This window comes from Pteropus alecto, unplaced genomic scaffold, assembly GCF_000325575.1.
Source record: "Pteropus alecto unplaced genomic scaffold, ASM32557v1 scaffold13, whole genome shotgun sequence".
Lineage (NCBI taxonomy): Eukaryota > Metazoa > Chordata > Mammalia > Chiroptera > Pteropodidae > Pteropus > Pteropus alecto.
In genome coordinates this window covers 11,348,930-11,368,104 of record NW_006434373.1, presented here as the reverse complement: position 1 = coordinate 11,368,104, position 19,175 = coordinate 11,348,930, and the positions used below count along the sequence as shown (strand labels likewise).

At 37.3% G+C, this 19,175-nt stretch overlaps 1 long non-coding RNA gene across 1 annotated transcript; it reads right to left on the bottom strand.

Moving 5' to 3' along the window:
• Positions 1-3,388: 3,388 nt before the first annotated feature.
• LOC112477770 lies at positions 3,389-8,124 on the bottom strand. Its single transcript, XR_003045572.1, has 3 exons — positions 8,056-8,124; positions 6,288-6,459; positions 3,389-3,464 (listed from the first exon to the last, which is right to left on the bottom strand). It is a non-coding gene; the product is annotated as an uncharacterized LOC112477770 (long non-coding RNA).
• Between the last annotated feature and the right edge of the window lie 11,051 nt (positions 8,125-19,175).

Sequence of the window (19,175 nt, the reverse complement as noted above, 5' to 3'; positions counted from 1 at the left end):
ACAGGTGTAGCCTGGGGAGACGAAGACCTATAACCCAAACCTGGTATTCTCAGGTAGACCAGCAAAGAGAGAAAATGGGGGGACTGCTCTAGGGACACTGAATAGTCTAATCTCTGTTATCACCTGAGGGGCATACCACTATCTTACTTCAAATTAAGAAAGAAAGAAACAAAAAACTCAAATTATTTTGATATGAAAACATATCACTTTAAGAAGGAAAATAAAGGCCATCCAATAATTCTTCACCTCCATATGCTGAGAGAGCAAATAACATATTTGTCATTCTCAAATAAAGTTTACTTTCCTTAGGCACTTGGAAGAAACTGAAAAGAGGCCCATACAATAGCAATACAAGCAACTGTACACATTGCCTAAATCAGCAGTAGATGCTGGTGGCTTTTCATTATCTGGAGTGTCGCTACTACAGAAAGTATTAGAAAACGTATTTGGAAAAACTTCTTCCAATTAATTAATATAAAATCCCTGGGACATGTCAAAAATAAATAAGGAAGCAGGAATCTTTTTAATTTCTCCCGTGCTCTCTTCACTGCTCTTTGGGGAAAAAAACCCCCAACTCATTAGCCATTGCTTTTAGAAATTATCCCAAACTTCCAGGCATAAAAATGGTAATGTTGCATGTATTATTGGTTTATGTGCCAATAATATTACAATTTATTTATCATCTGATATAAGAAACATAGACGCAAATGCCCTATTTATTCACTTCAGCTTTAATTATGCAAAACTAGAATTTGTCAAAGTGCATCTATCTAATGAGCTGCTCTAGTCAATTACTACGAATTAGAAATACAGGTGATGGAGTCTTGGGAATTTACTGTGAATAAATATATAATTTTGGTGCCTGGTTTACTCATATATGATTATTCAATTTTATTTTCTAGAATTAATAGAGATGTATCATCTCTCCAAATGCCATGAATAGCACAGACTGAGAAAATTCAGGTATTTTTATAGTAGGTCACTTAATTTATCTTTCCAATTTTATATCACTCAAATCTATATTATTGGCAAATAAAAAAAGGATAAATAATTTTTTTGAGGCAATATATTAGTTTTTTATTGCTGCTTTAACAAATTACCACAAACTATGTGGCTTAAAACAGCATAAATTTATTACAGTTATGGAGGTCAGAAGTCCCAAATGGGTCTTATGGAGCTAAAAGTCTTATGGTGGTATGGGAGTTCAGGTGAGCCCCCCGCACCCCCAAGATGTGCCTCTGTGATATGAGAATTGTGCTGAGCTCAAGGTAACTTCAAGAGAAACTTCTGACCCTTCCTTAACCACCTAGAAGAATTTGAATTAGGGTCCTTGCCCCAAATAGTTAATTATCAGAAATAACTTCTTTTGACCTATCTATAGGGCAAGGCAAACTTCTATTTACTGAATGTCTGCTCTTATCATCCTGCAATGACCTTTTGAAGCCCCCAAGGCACCTCACCTCAGCTATAGCTCAGAATGCCTTATATTCCTCAATCCCCCTCTATCTCTGAACCTTTCATGCATGTGGGATCTCTGACTCTCTTATGTATGTGGAGTCCCCATATATACATATGTATTACATTTGGTGATTTTCTCTTGCTAATCGTCTCATATCTATTTGCTTATTGGACCAGCCAGAAGAACCGTGAGGGTAGAGGAATGCGTCTTCCTCCCTACACTGGCAAAGCTGAGTTCCTTCTGGAGGCTCCAGGGGAGAATCTATTTCCTCGCTTTTCTGGCTTCTAGAGGCCACCTGGCATGTGGTCCTCTCCTCCATTTCCAAAGCCAGCAGCGTAATATCTTCAAACCTCTCATGCCTTGGAAAACGTCACAGTTCCAGTGGCCTCCCACAAGCTCTTGCTGGCCCTTGCTCAGGTATTCTCAGGCAACTAAGAATATTCGTGGGGTTGCCTGAGGAAACATTACCTCCTGGGTGTAAAACAGTCCTACAGGGACATTTACGGCATTTGGCTTGTTCAGAGACGAGCATGTAAGGGAAATGGTGCCTCCCAGGCCAACAAGCCCATGGACCATCAGCCTCCCCTTAATACCCAGATGACCAAGAGGAGGATCCTTTGATATTTTTAAATTAATTTTTTTGAATGCACAATTAGAACAAGCCACCTAAAAAATTAGACAGGTTGAATGAAAACAAACAAACAAACAAACAAACAAACTACTAGAAACTGTCTCAGAATTTAAAAAGGTCTTCTCCCCTAAGGTAAAGTAAAACTACGTAATACTATCAGTACTCTGTTAAATATGTTACCACCTTTAATTAAGAAATGACCTGGGCTTCTCAGTCATCATGGTAGAAGCCAACATTCTAGCCTTATTTTGACCTATGAGGGACAGCGAAAATACCCTCCGCCTGCACAAAGTTATCCATGTCCAAATCCCCAGAGTTTGATTGATATGCTACCTTAAGTGGCAAAAAGGACTTTGCTGATGTGATTAAATTAAAGAACTGCTACTTAAAGCAAGGAAGCTCTCAATTCTGAGAGAAACTTACCCAGGTCCACCTGATGCAATGCCAGTGGGGCATGGTGGTTCCTGGTTGGCAGGGTGGTTCTGGCGGGCTTCTTCAGAATCCTGCTAGGCTGAGAAAATGTCAATTTAAGACACGGCCAAATCTGTACAGAATTTTTGTAAGAGTTTACTTGAGCCAAACTGACTACATATGCCAGAGAGCAAGAAGATCTCAAATGCTCCTGAGAATGAGTTTTGTATCTCTTATGCATTTGAAATTAAGGAGGGAACATAAGTAAGATTAGAGAAGGCAAGGCGGGAGTGGGATTACAGGATAGTAACAAAATTATGTGCTCTCTTGAGGGTAGTTTATTTCAAAGGTGTGTCAACCTAGATGCATAGTAACGGAGAGCACTTGCTTAAGGCAAAGATTAACCTTTTGCTAAAAAGCTATAGTCTGGGGCATGACTGCCCACCATGACCTGCCCAGTTAGGAATTTATGATCAGATCACCCTGTGAGGTTATTTTCCATGGAATCGCCCCTTCTCCCTTTTTTCTGTGCATAAGGAGAAGACGGGGTAAGAGTATATCATAACTCTCTGTACTATTTTTGCACTTTTCCATAAGTCTAAAGTTATTTTAAAATAAAAATATTTTGAAGATACGACATCTAAATAATACATTTTTTGATAGATGGTCGCAATTAAAAAATTTTATACATTTTTCTTTTATATTAATTGTCTCATTTTTCATCCTTGAAATTTTACTTAGCAAAAAATAATTTACATTTCCAAGAGCTATTTTTATCATGTTTGAAGATGGAACATCTCCTTGAATCTCTCTGAGGATACAAATTGAAATTTCAAAATAAAATCCCCTCTTACCTCTAAATCATCTCAGGCCCCCTCCAGGGTCTCGTTCACTCATCCAGGGCCTTCTCTTTTAAGTTACTGGATTTTGCTCTCGGTTTGATGAGCCTTCTTTATTTGTTCGCTTAAAGAATAAAGGAATATATGGACTTTTCTAAGCAAGGGTATGGGTTTCCCTTGCAGTTGGGCAGATAGACAGATGTCCCCCATGGGCCTTTCCTCTGAATGGAGAGGTGATGGTGGCAGCTCTGGCGTGTAAGGAGCAGTGGTGCATGGGGGTGGCTCACCCTGAGCTGACTATGCATATCTCTTCCCGACTCCACCTTTAGACGTCAGATGGGTGGCTGGATACCAGCCACGGTGGGAGTACTTACACCAAAGAGACTGGCAAATGCTACTAATCAGGGCTGTTTTTTCCCTCAGAGAGCTGATGTTAACTATTTGCCAACACATTACTGATAAGGAAGGTTCACAGAAAGATTTTGTTTTAGAGGTGTGTGGGTTTTAACTTGCATTTTCCTAATGATTAAAAACAATGAGGACTTTTTCAGGTGCCTAATAGCTATTTGTATATCTTCCTGGGGAGGGGCAAGGAAAAGGGAGGAAACTAACCGGCAAGCATATCATTCTGAATACTATTAACATAATTTTAAAAAATCAAATTATCTAAAGATCATAAGCTTTTGTTTCCTTTATGTTTTAATGATATAAAATCTATTATTCATATGAAATTCTACCAGAATCTATAAAGACCTACTATACTAAGTGTTGTTCTCTTATATCTGCTCAGACTATGTTGTGTAGATTTATTTTTTGAAAGAAGAAAACACAGAGTAAATGATATGAACCTAACAAAGATACAGAGCACTCAGCAATTGCAGGGTGAATCAACTTCTTGAAGGTGCAAATCTATGTACCGGGCAGTGAGTAAACTATACGAATAGAAGACAGTAAGTTTAACAGAAGCAAGGCTGTAAATCGGTAATATTAGAGGTGGTGTTATTTTGTTACAAGGGTCATGATACACATTTCTCTCTAATGGTTATATAAGTCCTATAATCACAAAATTATTTATAAAATACATTTATGAAACTCTGTTCTTTATAAAAACTATGTCTTTCTAAATACCAATGTGCTTTAATGAACGACTTGAAGCTTTTCTCTGTGATGACAAACTATCAGGGATAGCTTAATATGACTATATAAAATCGTGTTTTGATTCTCAAGTTCTGCTACACGTGGTCCATGAACTTTTGTGGACAGGAAGAGACGAGACTATTTTTAACGGTTTTTCAGTCTCCTTAAAGCCTTTAAATAATTTCCTTTAACTCTCTACTATTATAGTCTTAATTTTCTACCTTAAGAGTGAGGCTTTGTTTTGTTTGTTTTTCTTTCTTTTTTCTTTTTTGTTTTTCTATGAAGGAATAAGTTAATTACCAAAACTTGGTGGCTTAAAACAACAGAAATTTATTCTTTCATAGTTTTGGACACCAGAAGTCCAAAATCACAGCGTCAGTAAGGCTGCTTTCCTGGAGATGCTAGGGCAGAATCCTTCATTTCCTCTTCTAACTCTGGTGGCTACCAGCATTCCTCAGCTTGTGACCACATCATTCTAATCTCTGCCTCTGTCTTTACATGGCCTTCTCCTCTTTTGTGTATCCTCAAATCTCCCTCTGCCTCCTTTTTATAAGGGTACGTGTGATTATATTTAAGGCTTACCCTGTAAATCAGGCCCATTTTAACTCAACCACATCCTCAAGGACTGTTTCCATATAATTAACATTTACAAGGTCCAGGGATACAGACCTATTTTGGGGGAGGCCATTAGTCAACCTACCATGCCTATTGACCTACTTTTTTTTTTTACTGTTGTTGGTCAGCCTCTAAGACCTTCACCTCCTTTGAGCAAGGTCACTGGTAGCACATACAGCAACTGAGATGGCACCTCAGCGAAACACGACAGAGATTGCCACATTTGGCATAACAGACATGGTCTCAGTTAGTCAGTGGCAAGAAAAACTCATCCTAGGTGCAAAATTATGTGACTATGGAATGGAGTTGAATTGATGAGCATTGGGGATAGGTCTTTCTTTGAAGGTGGTGATGTTACTGAAAGCTCTAGATCTCAAAATATTTACAATGTAAATGTATTGGTAAAGTGGACAGTTGTTTGTCAAAAGCTCATGTTTACATATATGCGTGTGTGTGTGTGTGTCTGTGTGTCTGTGTGTGTGTCTGTGTGTTTGATTAGGGCCAGCTACATAATTTATGGATTTGGGCCTGGTGCAAAATGAAAACATAGGGCTTCTTGTTCAAAAAGTGCCATTGAAGGTATTGAAATATATAGCTTTTTCTTTCTTCCACAGTTTCTCTCTTGACTTGTCATAATGTTCATTTGCTATTTAATGTCATTTTAAGTAAAGAAAAAATTTTAATTATTAGCATGAACGTTACTGTTCATTTTTGTATTACATGATGCTTGTTTTAAATGCAAGTATAAGTACATTTAACTCATATGCAAAATCATAAAAGTTACATAATACATATTTCATAACTTATGCATGCATACGTATTTTGTTCTCACAAGAACAGTGGAAACACCATGTGAAACTAACTTACTGTTTTTATTTCATTTCTTGCTACACTCATATTCTACCAATACTCAAACTTTGGCTTACTAATGAGTAAGGAGGTCTGAAAGGAAAAGGAACTATGAGTTGCCCTATCTTCCTTTTTCCTTGTGTCATCATTTTCAATATGTCATTGGCTAACACAGGGAATAAGAGTACAAGTATAAGAAAGGATATGGTAGGGTTCCTTGGTTGCGTTTCTTAGAGCAGCATTACCTTCTCTCTGCACTGGAAGCAAATTCTGGTTGGAAAGGAAAGTATGGCCTCTCGGGGCTGTCAGCACCCCTGCTTATTTAGTCATAGATACAACTCTTTACCTTGTACCCACCCTGGGTCTTGCTGAACTCCCACACATCACAGGTCCACTGGAATCTCACAGGCTGTCGTGAAGGCGATATGCAGATGGGGCAGCAAGGAGTGGTGGCAGATGATGCATATGAGTGTGTCTCCACTGCTCATGCTTATGCTCCAGTGTCCTATCAAACTTCACTTGCAAAACACAAATGCAAAGATAGCATTAAGAATTTCAAGGCGGTACAGCAGAGAATTAAATGAAGTACATGTCCCTTCTGAGCTCATGGCCCTGGGCGACTACACAGGTCATATGCCCGTAAAGCCAGCTCAGGTTTTATTTGCCTTTACAAAGTATAAAAAATGTTTAAGGATTGGTTGTTCGGTTTGAGTTCTTTTATACCTTCTCCGTCCCAAGCTTTGCTAACATCAGTTTTAGTAACATACTAGAAATCCCTCAAGCTCTGGAGTGAGGCATACCTGATTTGGAATCTCAGTTTTGTTGCTTATTTTTCACTTAACCTTTCTAGTCACAAATGGAAAAATGCAGATAATGATACCTAATTTATGGTGGTGTTATGGGGATTAAGGGCATAACATATAAAATGTCTAGTCTCAGGAGTACCATAGAACAAGGAAATGCTGAAAAATGGAAGCAATTTTTATAAAGAGAGAGAATTATTTGCATATGTGTAACAGCGTTGAAGAAATGGCATGAGATGAGTAGACCTGAAAACCTAGGACTGATTCCAGCTTAATCAAACAATAGCTAGGTGAACTTGGGTAAGTCACTTCACTTTTTATGTATGGGTTCCCTGTCTGTAAAACAATAATAAAAGTACTTTTCTCGTTAAGTTACAGATAGTATATATGAAAGCACTCTGTAAAATAGCATCAAATGTTTGTCACTATTCTAGCAGACTGCCAAATTATTGAGTTGTGACAGATGACAATCATTTAAAAGAAGCTGGAATTAAGAGAGAAACTTTGCTTGTTCTTTTATTTTCAATCTTTCTAAATTACGTTGTTTTAGCTGTGTCTCTTGCAGACAGCATAGAGTTGCGATTTGCTTTGTGAGCCAATCTGAAACTCTTTTATTTAATAGGTGAGTTAATCTCATTTACAGATGTTTGACTTTAGTCCTGTCATATTATTTTATTTCATATTTTATGTTTCCATAGTTTAAAAAAGGCTTTTCATTATGTGGTCATTTCCTTTGCCTTTTTAACAGCTTTATAGAGATATGATTTACATAACATAAAATTTATCCACTCCAAGTGTGCAGTTTGATGAATTTTAGTTCTTTGTATTTTGGGGGGTCTTAGTTTTTCCTGATGTTTAAAGAGAAAGATTTCTATATTTACACAAGTAGTTTATAATTACAATTTTATGTAATACTCTTCGTCATCTATTTCTTCGGATGTTATCAATTGTTCCCTATTATGAAAAATAACATTAAAATGTTTCTTTTCATCTTGTATCCCTTTCCTCTTTTTCATCACCCAGTTTAAGGGTGTTCTCTTTCTTGGTGTTTACACATTTGTACTGATATGTACACTATACTTCTGTTGATTTGTCAGCTTTAAGGATATTTTTGACTCCCGGCTAGTGTAGATGAGGTAATCAACAAACCAACCTGTTCTACTCTCCACCCATATTCCTTTTTCTCCAATGAGTTTTATTTGTTGTGTCCTTTGTAGCTTCTCAAGGCTCAAAACATTTACATTTTGATGTCACTTTATTCTCTCATTTGTTTTAGTCTCAATTTTATTTTTAAATATATGCAGTGCTTACCATTGGTCCCTTTGCCATAATTTCCCAGTTATCTTTTGGTGAATACATTTCATTCATTCATAGTTCCTGTGGGATTCATAGAAACAATATTACCTGAAAAATGTTCTCTGGGCAAGATAAATTATGTCACTTCAGTGGGGACAAAATGAAACCATAAAGCATACTTTCCCTTTTAATGCAAGAATCTGTGCCCAGCCAAGAAAAACAGCTTCCATGAACTTGTTGTGTTACTGATCTCAGGAAATAAGGTTTTCTGGAACAAATGTTAGAGTCTTGTATTACTTCGGGGATTCTCTAAATAGCCTACAGACAACCAACAAGGTCAACACAGTGGAAAAGAATCTCAAAGAATAAGATTTTATTGAGCTGCTAAGTCTAGAGAAAAAAAAAAAAAGAATTATCTATGTAGAAGTTTTTCTTATCTGTGAGACAGATAATGCTCATTTCTCATTGTCCAGGAGATTGTCTCTGAAGATCCTAAGAGATTATTATGGATGAGAACAGAGTGGATCTACAGAATTAGATAAGCGTTAACCTTCCCTATCCCAGTCTATTTAATAATGTTTGCTCTGCAGTAAATGCACGGGGACTTTCTCTTTTTAATCATAGAAACAATTTCTCTAAACCTACTAACCGAGAAGAACTAACATCCTTCTTGAAGAAAGTTATTTTCATGTTATCAACATTAAGCAAACAATTTTTTTAGATGTCTTTTTCTCTCTCTGAATGTAAAAGTAATATATTTTTACTATAAAATTTGTTGGAAAGTTCTGAAAAGTATATTAAAAATCTAGACATAGCTAATATTAATATTTTATTATATTTCTTTGCAGGCTTTCTTTACATATAAATAAACTCAATAATATTGGATCACATTATACATATTGTTTATAACCTATTTTCACTCAATCTTATGTCCTGGACTAAGCAGTCTTAAAATTATTTTTTTAATGGCTGCAATTATTTCAAATGCAATTATTTGTAAATAGATACCATAAGTAATTTAAGTTTTTCCCTTTTATTTGGGTCCTTAAATTGGTTCCCTTTTGGGGCTATTTTAACAACACTGCAATAAACACTCTAGCACTGAAATAGTTGTGTGTCTCTCCAGCGATTTCCCCAGTATAAACTCCTAGAAATTGGAATTTCTTGGTCAAAGGGTATGACAACAATTTTAGGCTCTCTTTAAACGCATTGCGAAATTGCCTTCCAGAAATATTTTTCTCTCCCTAGCAGTGTATGAAAGTAATGAGCCAATGTATTGAACATGAAAAAATTTTCATAAACATAAGGAGAATATTTAATGTCATTATTTTAGAAGATCTTTTACCAAGATTGCTGATGGAAACTGCCTGTGGTTCCCCAGGCAGTTGGCCAATGGTTCCCCGTCTTGAGTTAGAATCCTTCTGTAGCTAGGTGAGGCTCTGCTACCATTTGCCTGCTTCTTCCTTATTCCTTCTCATCTTGCACCAACCAGCTGCTCTCCACTTCCCCTGAAGATGCAGCCCACATAGTATTTTCTACGATTTGTGCAGAGCACACAACTGCAACTACACGTGTCCTCATGCTGATAACCTCAGGACACTTGGGAAACTAGTCATTGTTTGTTGTAATAATATGTGACTCAGACTGAGGAACGGAGGCCACTGATGGGAGGACTTCAAGAGGAATCCATGTATACCCTTTAGCCCCAGGAAAATGTTTTTAAATAAGGAAAAGATTAGATGGACCACACATTTGGCTGGAATGAGAGCACGTAAGCAAGGCCTGGTTACTTGACTTCTTTAACCCTGAGTTGCTCCTTTCTGTAAACAAAGAAAATTATCTTTCCTGGTTGTTGTAAAGAGGAGAGGTAGTCTGTTTAGTGTGTGGCATATAACAAGAGCTATTTAGGAGCTGTTTTTAATCACTATGATTAGTTGAGTGACGGGAATACACAGAAAGACAAGTATAGAATCTAAATTGAGTTGAGCATCAGTTCTCAGAGGAACTGAACTTCTACTTGTCCTTTTGCCAACTGTATTTCACCAAATCTAACATGCCAACTATTGTGAGAAGCTGCATAGTTCACGAAGAAAGAAAAAAAATTACAATTAAATAATGACACAATGCTTTCTTATCATTGGCTGTATTAAGCCTCTAATTTCAGAGATGCTTTAATGGGAAAACACATTTAGAATAGGTGAGTAATGATTCACTGTGTTTCAATAGATAACCTCTGTGACTTTTGGACTCTAACTGGAGCAGGGAGCAGGGGAAGAAGACGGGCATAGGCAGGTGAGAAGCCTGAGAGTATAGCCAGGACAACAGTGTGGGAGCCGGAAGAACTTGGTGGTTTTTAACCCTTAACACGTGCACAAATGTGCCTGAGCACGAGTTGTGTATACACAACTTATACACAAATTATATTTCCCAGTGACACACCTCTGAGAAGGCTGTGTGCTTAGAGATAGAAGCAAGAGGGTGTCAGAAAACTTCTAGAGATTAATAAAAAGATCAGAACATTCTATAGAGTCTCTAACCTTTTGAAATGTGTTTTATGTCTTTTCCAGGGTGATATGAGGAAATACAGATTTTACACCACAGTGCAAAAAAAAAAAAAAAAAAAATCCAAGGATTAATTATGTTTTTCAAAAATATTTACTGAGCATCTATTATGTGAGTCATATTAAAAATGAAAAGCCCTTCCTCATAGAATTTACAGTCTTCTGAGACAGGCTATGTATACTAACCAGTGACTTCTGTGTTCAGAGTGACACATGAAGAAGAGGAAGCTGTGTATGGTGCCACATATTATACAGTTTTTTATGAGCCTGGGCCCCAGAACTGATTTCCACCATTTACTGGCTTAGGAGTTTTGGACACCCAGATTTGTGGGGGTCTATGTCTTGGTTTCCTCATCTATAAGATGGGGCTTAAAAAAGTACTATATCTTAAAATTATTGTGAGGACTCAATGAGTTACAAAATGCCTACACATCATGAGTACTTATTAAATGTTCATTATTATAAGTTATAAGGCTTTATCTAAATTTCTTTTCAAATATGAAAATTCCAGAGAGTATAAGAGAGTAAAAATTCTTCCTCCCACTCCTATTCCTCAGCCATCCACTTCTCCCAACAACCACACTGTCTTCCTTAGATAATTTAGATACATACATGTAAATGGCAGCACATATATAAATGGTAGCACACCATATATACCATTCTGCATCTTGGTTTTTTAAATTTAAAATTTGATCTTAGACATCTTTCCAAATTAGTACACACAGAAGTTTTTTATTCTTTTTTTAAATGGTATCGATTATTTTCTATTGCATATAGCTGTATCATATATTACCTTAGAAACTCCTTTAGAAAAATACCTTTTTAAAAATAATGAAACACTTTACTTCAAAATAGAAGAAATTTTTACTCTTTTACACTCTTTTAAGTTTTAATATTCCAAAAGAAATTTTGGGTTCTCTGAGTATATGGTAATAAATTTTAAAAAAATATATGAAATAGACAATTCCAGAAAAATTAAAAATGACATATGAGACTCAGAATAAAAACCAGAATTCAGAGTTGCTATAATATATTCTACAAAATGTCTAATTTTCAACAACAAAAAAATATGAGACAGGTGAAGAAACAGGAAAGTAGGACCCCATACTCCAGAGAACACAGTCAGTAGAAACTAATTCTGAATGGGCCCAGATATTGAATTTTTTGTAGAAAACTACTTTGCAACTGGTATAATTGTGTCCAAAGAATTAAAAGAAAATATGTGGATAGTGACCTAACTTATAGGAAAATAACAACAAAGAAATTGAAACTACATAAAAGAATCAGGTAGAAATCCTATAGTTGAAAAAAAAAACAAAAATAACAAAATGAAAAACTCATAAGATGGGCTTACCAGTAGATCTGAGTTGGCTATATCTAGCAAAATTATTCTTCAAAAATAAAGGCTCTAAAAATATCCCTAGCAAGACAAAGACTGAGAAAATTCATTGCTAGTAGACCTGCCTTACAAGAAATACTAAAGGAACTCTTTCTACCTAAAACGAAATAACACTAGGAGATAACTGGAAAGGATATGAAGAGCTCTGGAAATGATCAATTTGTGTGTAATTATAAAAGACTGTACAAGTAGATTTCTTTAATATTCTACTCTTAATTTATTTAAAAAACAAAATTATATAAATCAATAGCTATAATATATTGTTGGGCTTATAACATATAGATGTAATATATATGACAATAATAGAGCGTCAATACATTTTCCAATAATATATTATAAAAGGGAGGGAAGGAAATGAAACTATATTTGAGCAAAGTTGCTATATTTTCCTGGTGTTAAGTCAGTATCAACCTAAAGCAGATTGTGTTTATTGTAATTCCTAAAGCAACCTCTTAGAAAATATCTTTAAAAAATCAACAGAGGAATTAAAATATTTGTTTAACACCAAAAAAAGGTGGTAAAGGATGGAAAGAGGAACAAAAAAGAACATGAGCTACACAGTGAACAAACGGCAAAATGGCAGATGGAAATCCAACCATATCAATAATCACATTAATGAGAATTGACTAAACACTCCAACCAAAGCCCAGAGATTGTCAGGTTGAATTAAAAAAACAGAATCCTGCTGTAATTTTGTCTACGAGAGACATACTTTAGATTAAGATCACAAATAGTTTCAAAGTAAAAGAATGGAAAAATATATGTTTTAGAAAATGGAAAAAATATAAGAAAGCCAGAGTGGCTATATAAATATCAGATAAAATAAACTTTATGACAAGAACTATTTCTAGAGACAGAAGGACATTTCATTATGATAAAAAGGTCAATACATTATGAACGTATAGCAATTATAAATGTATACATGTGTAATAACGGAGTTCCAAAATATATGAAGGAAAAACTAACAAAGTTCAAAAAGAAATAGGTAATTCAACAATTATTGTTGAAGACTTCAATATCTCACTTTTAGTCATTTGTAGAAGAAGAAAGAATGTTAGCAAAGATATAGAAGATATGAACAATGCTGTCAACCAGTTGGACCTAACCGACATCTAAATAACATTCCACCTAACAAAAGCAAAATATCAATCTTTTCAAGAGCACATGGAACACAACATATTAAAATTTATGGGATGCAGCTAAAGCATTTCTTCAAGGGAAATTTATAGCTGTGAATTTATATTTAAAAAATGGAAAGATTTTAAATCAATAACTTAAACTTCTACCTTAAGAAACTAGAATAAGAAGTGAACTAAATCTAAAACATGGAGAAAGAAATAATAAATACTAGAGTGGAAGAAAATAAAATGAGAATAGAAAAATAGAGAAAATCAGTGACACCAAAAGTTGGTTCTTTGGAAAGAGCAAAAAATTGACAAATCTTTAGCTAGTCAGAGATAGAAATTGAGACAGAGACAGGTGCGGGGAGGGGAGAGAGAGACAGAGAGAGAGACAAACACACACACGCGCACACACACACACACACACGCACACACACACACAGAAAAAGAGAGAGAGAAAGAGAGAGAGAGATTAAAAGAGAGCATTACTACTGACCTTACAGAAATTAATAGGACTATAAAGTAATAATATGAGCAGTTGTATGCCAATGAATTTGATAATCTAAATGAAAAGGACAAATTCTAGAAAGACATGAACTACTGAAACTGATTCAAGAAGAAATAAACAGTATGAATAGACCTATAAGAAATAAAGAAATTGAATTAGTAAATCAAAACTTTCCCCGAAGAAAAGCCTAGGCTAAGATTACCTCATAGGTGAATCCTATCAAACATATAACAAAGAAGGAGTTCCAAACCTTTACAAACTTTGAAAAAATAGAATAGGAGAAAACACTTCCCAACTCATTCTATGAGGCCAGCATTTCCCTAATACCAAAACTAAAGGTATTACAAGAAAAGAATAGAAGTAATTTCTCAAAAAATATTAGCAAACAGAATCTAGCAACATATAGAAAGCATTATAGGCTGTAACTAAGTGGGATTTACCCAGGAATGCAAAATTTAACTTACAAAATTCAACATAATATGCCATATTAATAGAATAAAGGACAAAACCACGTGATTATCCCAATAGACACAGAAAAAGCTTTTGATAAAATCCAACACTTTTCATGTTAAAAACACTCAACAAACTAGAAATAGAAGAGAACTTCTTCAACTTTATAAAGGCTACCTTTCCTCTAAGATCAGAAACAAGGCAATCATGTCTGCTCCAGACCCTTCTACTCAACATTATAATTGCATGACTAGGTAAGTCACAAGAGAATTGAAGACACAAAAACTAATACAGAAATATTTATAGCAGCATTATTCACAATAGCCAAAAAGCGACAGAACCCAAGTGTCCATCAACTGATAAAGGATAAACAAAATGTGGCCTTTCCATGTAATGAAATATTATTTAGTCATAAAAAAGAATGAAGTACTGACATACGCTATAATATGAATGAACCTTGAAACATTATGCTAAGTGAATGAAGCCAGATGAAAAAGACCACATGGTCTTTTATATAAATGAATTCATTTATATAAATGTCTACAACAGACAAATCCATAGAAGACAGAAAGTAGATTAATAGCTCCCAGGAGCAGGGAGGAGAGGAGTGGGAATGACTGATAATGGCTATAGGGTTTTTTGTGGAGTGATGGAAATGTTCTGGAATTACACAGTGGTGATAGTTGCATAAGGAATATACTCAAAACTACTTACTTGTATACTTTAAAGGGTCAATTTTATGGTATGTGAATTATATCTCAGTTTTAAAAATACATAAATTAAAGAAATTGTACTGGAAGTTCTAACCAGATCATAAGCATACTTGGGGGATCATAAGTTTGAGGGATTTTCACCCAAACGAGTGCATCCACATATCCATTAGGTTATTGATTTTAAAAAACAGAACATTCCCACCATTTCAGAAGCACCTTTTGTGCCTCTCTGTCAGTCACTACTTCACCCAAAAGTAACTACTCTCCTTCCTGCTAACACCAGTGGTGGTGAATTTTGAATTCATATAAATGAAATCATTCGGTATGTACTCTCTGTGTCTGGCTTCTTCCATCCAACATATGTTAATGAGATTCATACATATGATTGTGTACTTGAACAGAGGACATCACCTGCATGGAACTGCGTAAACCACCTGAGATTCATACATATGATTGTGTACTTGAACAGAGAGTTCCTGCATGGAACTGCGTAAACCACACCTGCCTCCTTCAGCATCTTCGGTCAATCTTCTCATTGTGAAGACAAACTTCTAAGTCTTCTTCTGATACTATTTTTATATTACCTGTGTTGCCAGATGGTATTTGTCTTATGTAGGATATTTTAGCTGTGTCCAGTTAATCTCCAAGTGTTCACGGGGCTCCTGTTTTGGTTTCAGCACCATATCAGGAACCATGAGTGATCCAGGCAGGAAGAGTCAGATGACATTTGCGCCCTTGGCTCTAACAGGAAGCTATGACCAAGAGAGCTAGTTGGCAGAGATGAAATAGCCTAGTGGATGGTCCACTAACTGTCCCAGGAAAGCCTTCTGATCTGAATTTCTCTGTGAGTCTCATCTTTGCCTCATTCTCCAGTATATGAGATGAAGAACAGGGCAGAAAATGTCACACTCTAAACAGGTGTGAATAAAGGTGAACAAGATACATAGGCAGAGAAACAGTATTTATAAATGTGCACTGGTTCAAACTGTCTGAAATTTTCCTAGGAAGGAAATATGTCTTTCTAATGTCTCTGTGTATAGTGATCAATTTTTGAGAGTCCACCGGGGGCCAGGTGCTATGACAGGTGGTTTCACAGACACTCTCACACAAGCTGCTTGTGGGGCAGGAGCTATCACCTCCATCCTACAGGTTAGTACGTGGAGGACAACAACTGTTCAGATCTATTTCTTCACCTGATATTGTTTACAGAATGAGAGCTCTCTAGAACCCTAAAGTGCACACTCTGGGATCAGTTAGTCCGAAATAACACGCTAGTAGAGAAGGTGTTTTACTTTCTGAATAACTATAATGTCTTTTTGGCTGTTTATTACAACTAAGTCATTCCACGAAATGACTCAGGAAAAAAGATTGAAATTTCATGATGCATCCAGCCCACGGCCTCTCTACAGTCCGTCCTCTGATCTGCTACTCAAGATATTTTTCAAACCTCAGAGATGGTCATGTCTCCCTATTCCCCACCCACCACCATAACAAAATCTTCTGGGACTTCTCATTGGTCACAGGATAAATTCCAGATTCCAAAGTGGCGCATGAGATCCTTCAAGTTCAGTGTCAGCACTGGTTCCTGTCATCTCAGACTCCATGTGTGAAGTTCCCCATGTTTTCTAGATCCTTATTAGTGCACAGGCTGCTCCCTCTGCTTGAAATACTCTTCTCTACTTTAAAATGTCTGTCTTTATTAAGTTGGCCCAACTCTCCTCTGGTGCTGTATACACTGTTCTGGTTCAGACCATAATGACATGGTATTGTCATGAGGGGGTCCCCAAAGTGCAGCACATGGTGTGGTACATAGTGGGTGGCCAGTGTGCGTTAGAGTAACGAGCAAGAGGACCTGGGGAGATTTCCGACATAATTTTGTGGTCAACTTGTGACTGCGCTAGTGTGGGTGGTTCAATTTCACAATGCCCCAGGTTTGCTTCTCCCAGCTTCCCTGTTTGCTTTGTGAGAGGGTGGTAAGGAGGGAGACATGCCAGAATGGAATGGATTGATTTCAGAAGTGTTCCTCTGGCCTCGATGACATCATGCTTCCCCCTATTACCCTAAATGCTGAAAACTTGCTACATTAGTTACCATTTATTAACGATAAGGTGCCCAGGCAACCGTGCACCGAGCAAATAGAATGACTTAAAGTAAATAAGCTCATATCCAAAGTTGCAAATTCAATGTTTATGGTGGCCCATAGTCCTGCCAAAGCTTTACGGGGCTATTTATTATTTATTTAAGACCAAGTAAATAGATTACACACAGCGCCCTGTACTAAGATGGTGAAGTTCAGATGCGTTGGCGGCCCATACGAGGAGGAGCTAGTACAGACTTAGGAGTCAGGAATTTCTGCTCAGGAGAAATAACATTCACATTAGGTACACTTTCAAGGGAAGGAAAAGTGGCCAGGCACAGGTGGGAGGGAGGGAGGCCTCCAAGCAAAAGGGTTGGCTTGGGCAAGACCCTGGAGGTGAGAGCAGCACAGGGCCTAGTGCTGCCCCAGGTTCTGCACTGCTGCAGGGAAGACGTAGGGCAGGGGAGGGTGCACAAAGGATGGGCAGGAACAGTTAAGGAAGCCAAGAGCAGAAGGAAAGATTTTGCATATTGCCTTAAAGCTGTTAATAGGTAGGCAGCTTTTCTAAACAATCAGGACACAGTATGGTCAGATTCACATTTCGAACACTGAGGTAGCTGTTTACAGAATGTCCTGGAGAGAGGCCTGGAGGTATAGATGAATTAGGAAACAATGGTAATATTTAAAGAAAGGGATGGCAAACCTCAGAACAAAGGTAGTGTTCATGAAGAAGGAAGAAAAGAGATTCTGAAAATATAAAGGAGATAGAAAATACTTGATTGGATATTTTAGGGAGAGGAAAATGATGGAGCCAAGGATGCCTCCTAGCCTGCCAGGTGACCTCTCTTCCTGGAGAGACACACAGGTAGAACAGTCTGGAGGGAGGTGATCCAGTCCTGCTAAATCCTTGTTTCACCATACCTGATATTATTAATTTGGTTGCTTTAGGCAACAGGTAACAGAAGACCTATACTAAAACAATGAAGAAATTTATTTTCTTGCATCAAAAGGAGTCCAGAGAGAAGGGCTGGTTCTCAGGGCTCGGCCCTGCTTCTTAGTATCTCCTGGCTCTGCAGTCATCTTAGGTAGCTTCCCCCGTGGTTTGGGATCAAGGCAACAGCAGTTCTTCCAGTTGAAGAGGAAGCTTTTCTAGAATTGCCCAGCAGCCTTTCTCTTGGGTCTTACTGGTCAGAATTGGGTCGCATGCCTGTTCCTGAAGTCCTCACTAATCAGAAGCCTGGGATTGATATGAGCAGTGTAGAATAATCATGATCCTACACTCACCCGGAAGCAGCGATGTGGATTACCTTGCACACTTCACAGGGAGAGGAAGATACCTGAACACAATCAGAATTCCATTGACAGGTAAGGAGGAGGAGGAAACAGATGTGGGGTAAGCTCCAGCTGGGTTGGCCCTGCCAAGGGGAGTCTCCCTTGTCACATAACCTCCCCAGGTCAGAATGAGTTCCTCTTCATGTCATTTAACACCATCAATTCGTCACCTGCTTATAGCATGATGATTTGTGCTATGTTTTTCTCAGATTTTTGCCTCCTCATGGGGATTGTAAACTTTGAGAGCGTAAAAATGGCTTCAGCCACCTCTCCAGTGACATCATTCCAGCCATTCACCCATCTTCATTAGTCACCTGACTGAAATAAAGAATTTCCCTGTTACCACCATCAACTCCTCAACAGCACTGGGACAGCTAACATTTCTTAACTATATGCCAAACACTGTTTGACACTCATAACGGGACTGTAAGATCCACAAGAACAATGTATCCCAAAGGCCTAGGACAATGCCTGGCACATAATAGGAGCTCAAGAAATATTTGTGGAATAACTGGATCATTTCATTTATTCTTTACAGGAAACCTAGTTGCTAGACACTATTATTACTCTCCATTTACTAAGAGAGATGAGTTAATGGCTCCAAGCCACACTATCAGGCAGTGGCAGAGTCAGAATTCAAGCCCAAGTCCCTTGCCTCCAGAGTCCAAAGACTTCACCTTTACAGCCTCTCACAGACGTCAGCCATACTTTTGCTTCTGAAGGCAATGGTGTGAGGGAAGAAGGGATGCTGGGACCCTGAGAAAGATAAAAGTTGAAGGAAGAGCTCTTGTTAGTGGGAAAATTCGGCTTTGCCAACAGGCTCGAGAGCAAGGCGCAGGGAGGCAGTGGTGGTTATGTTTGGAGGTGGCCCCGGACACGTCAAGGCTTCCCCTGGAATGAACCAGATCTTTAGAGATAATATGCCAGGATTGTGTGGTGATGCCTTTTATAGAATTTCTTTTATTTAATTGCCA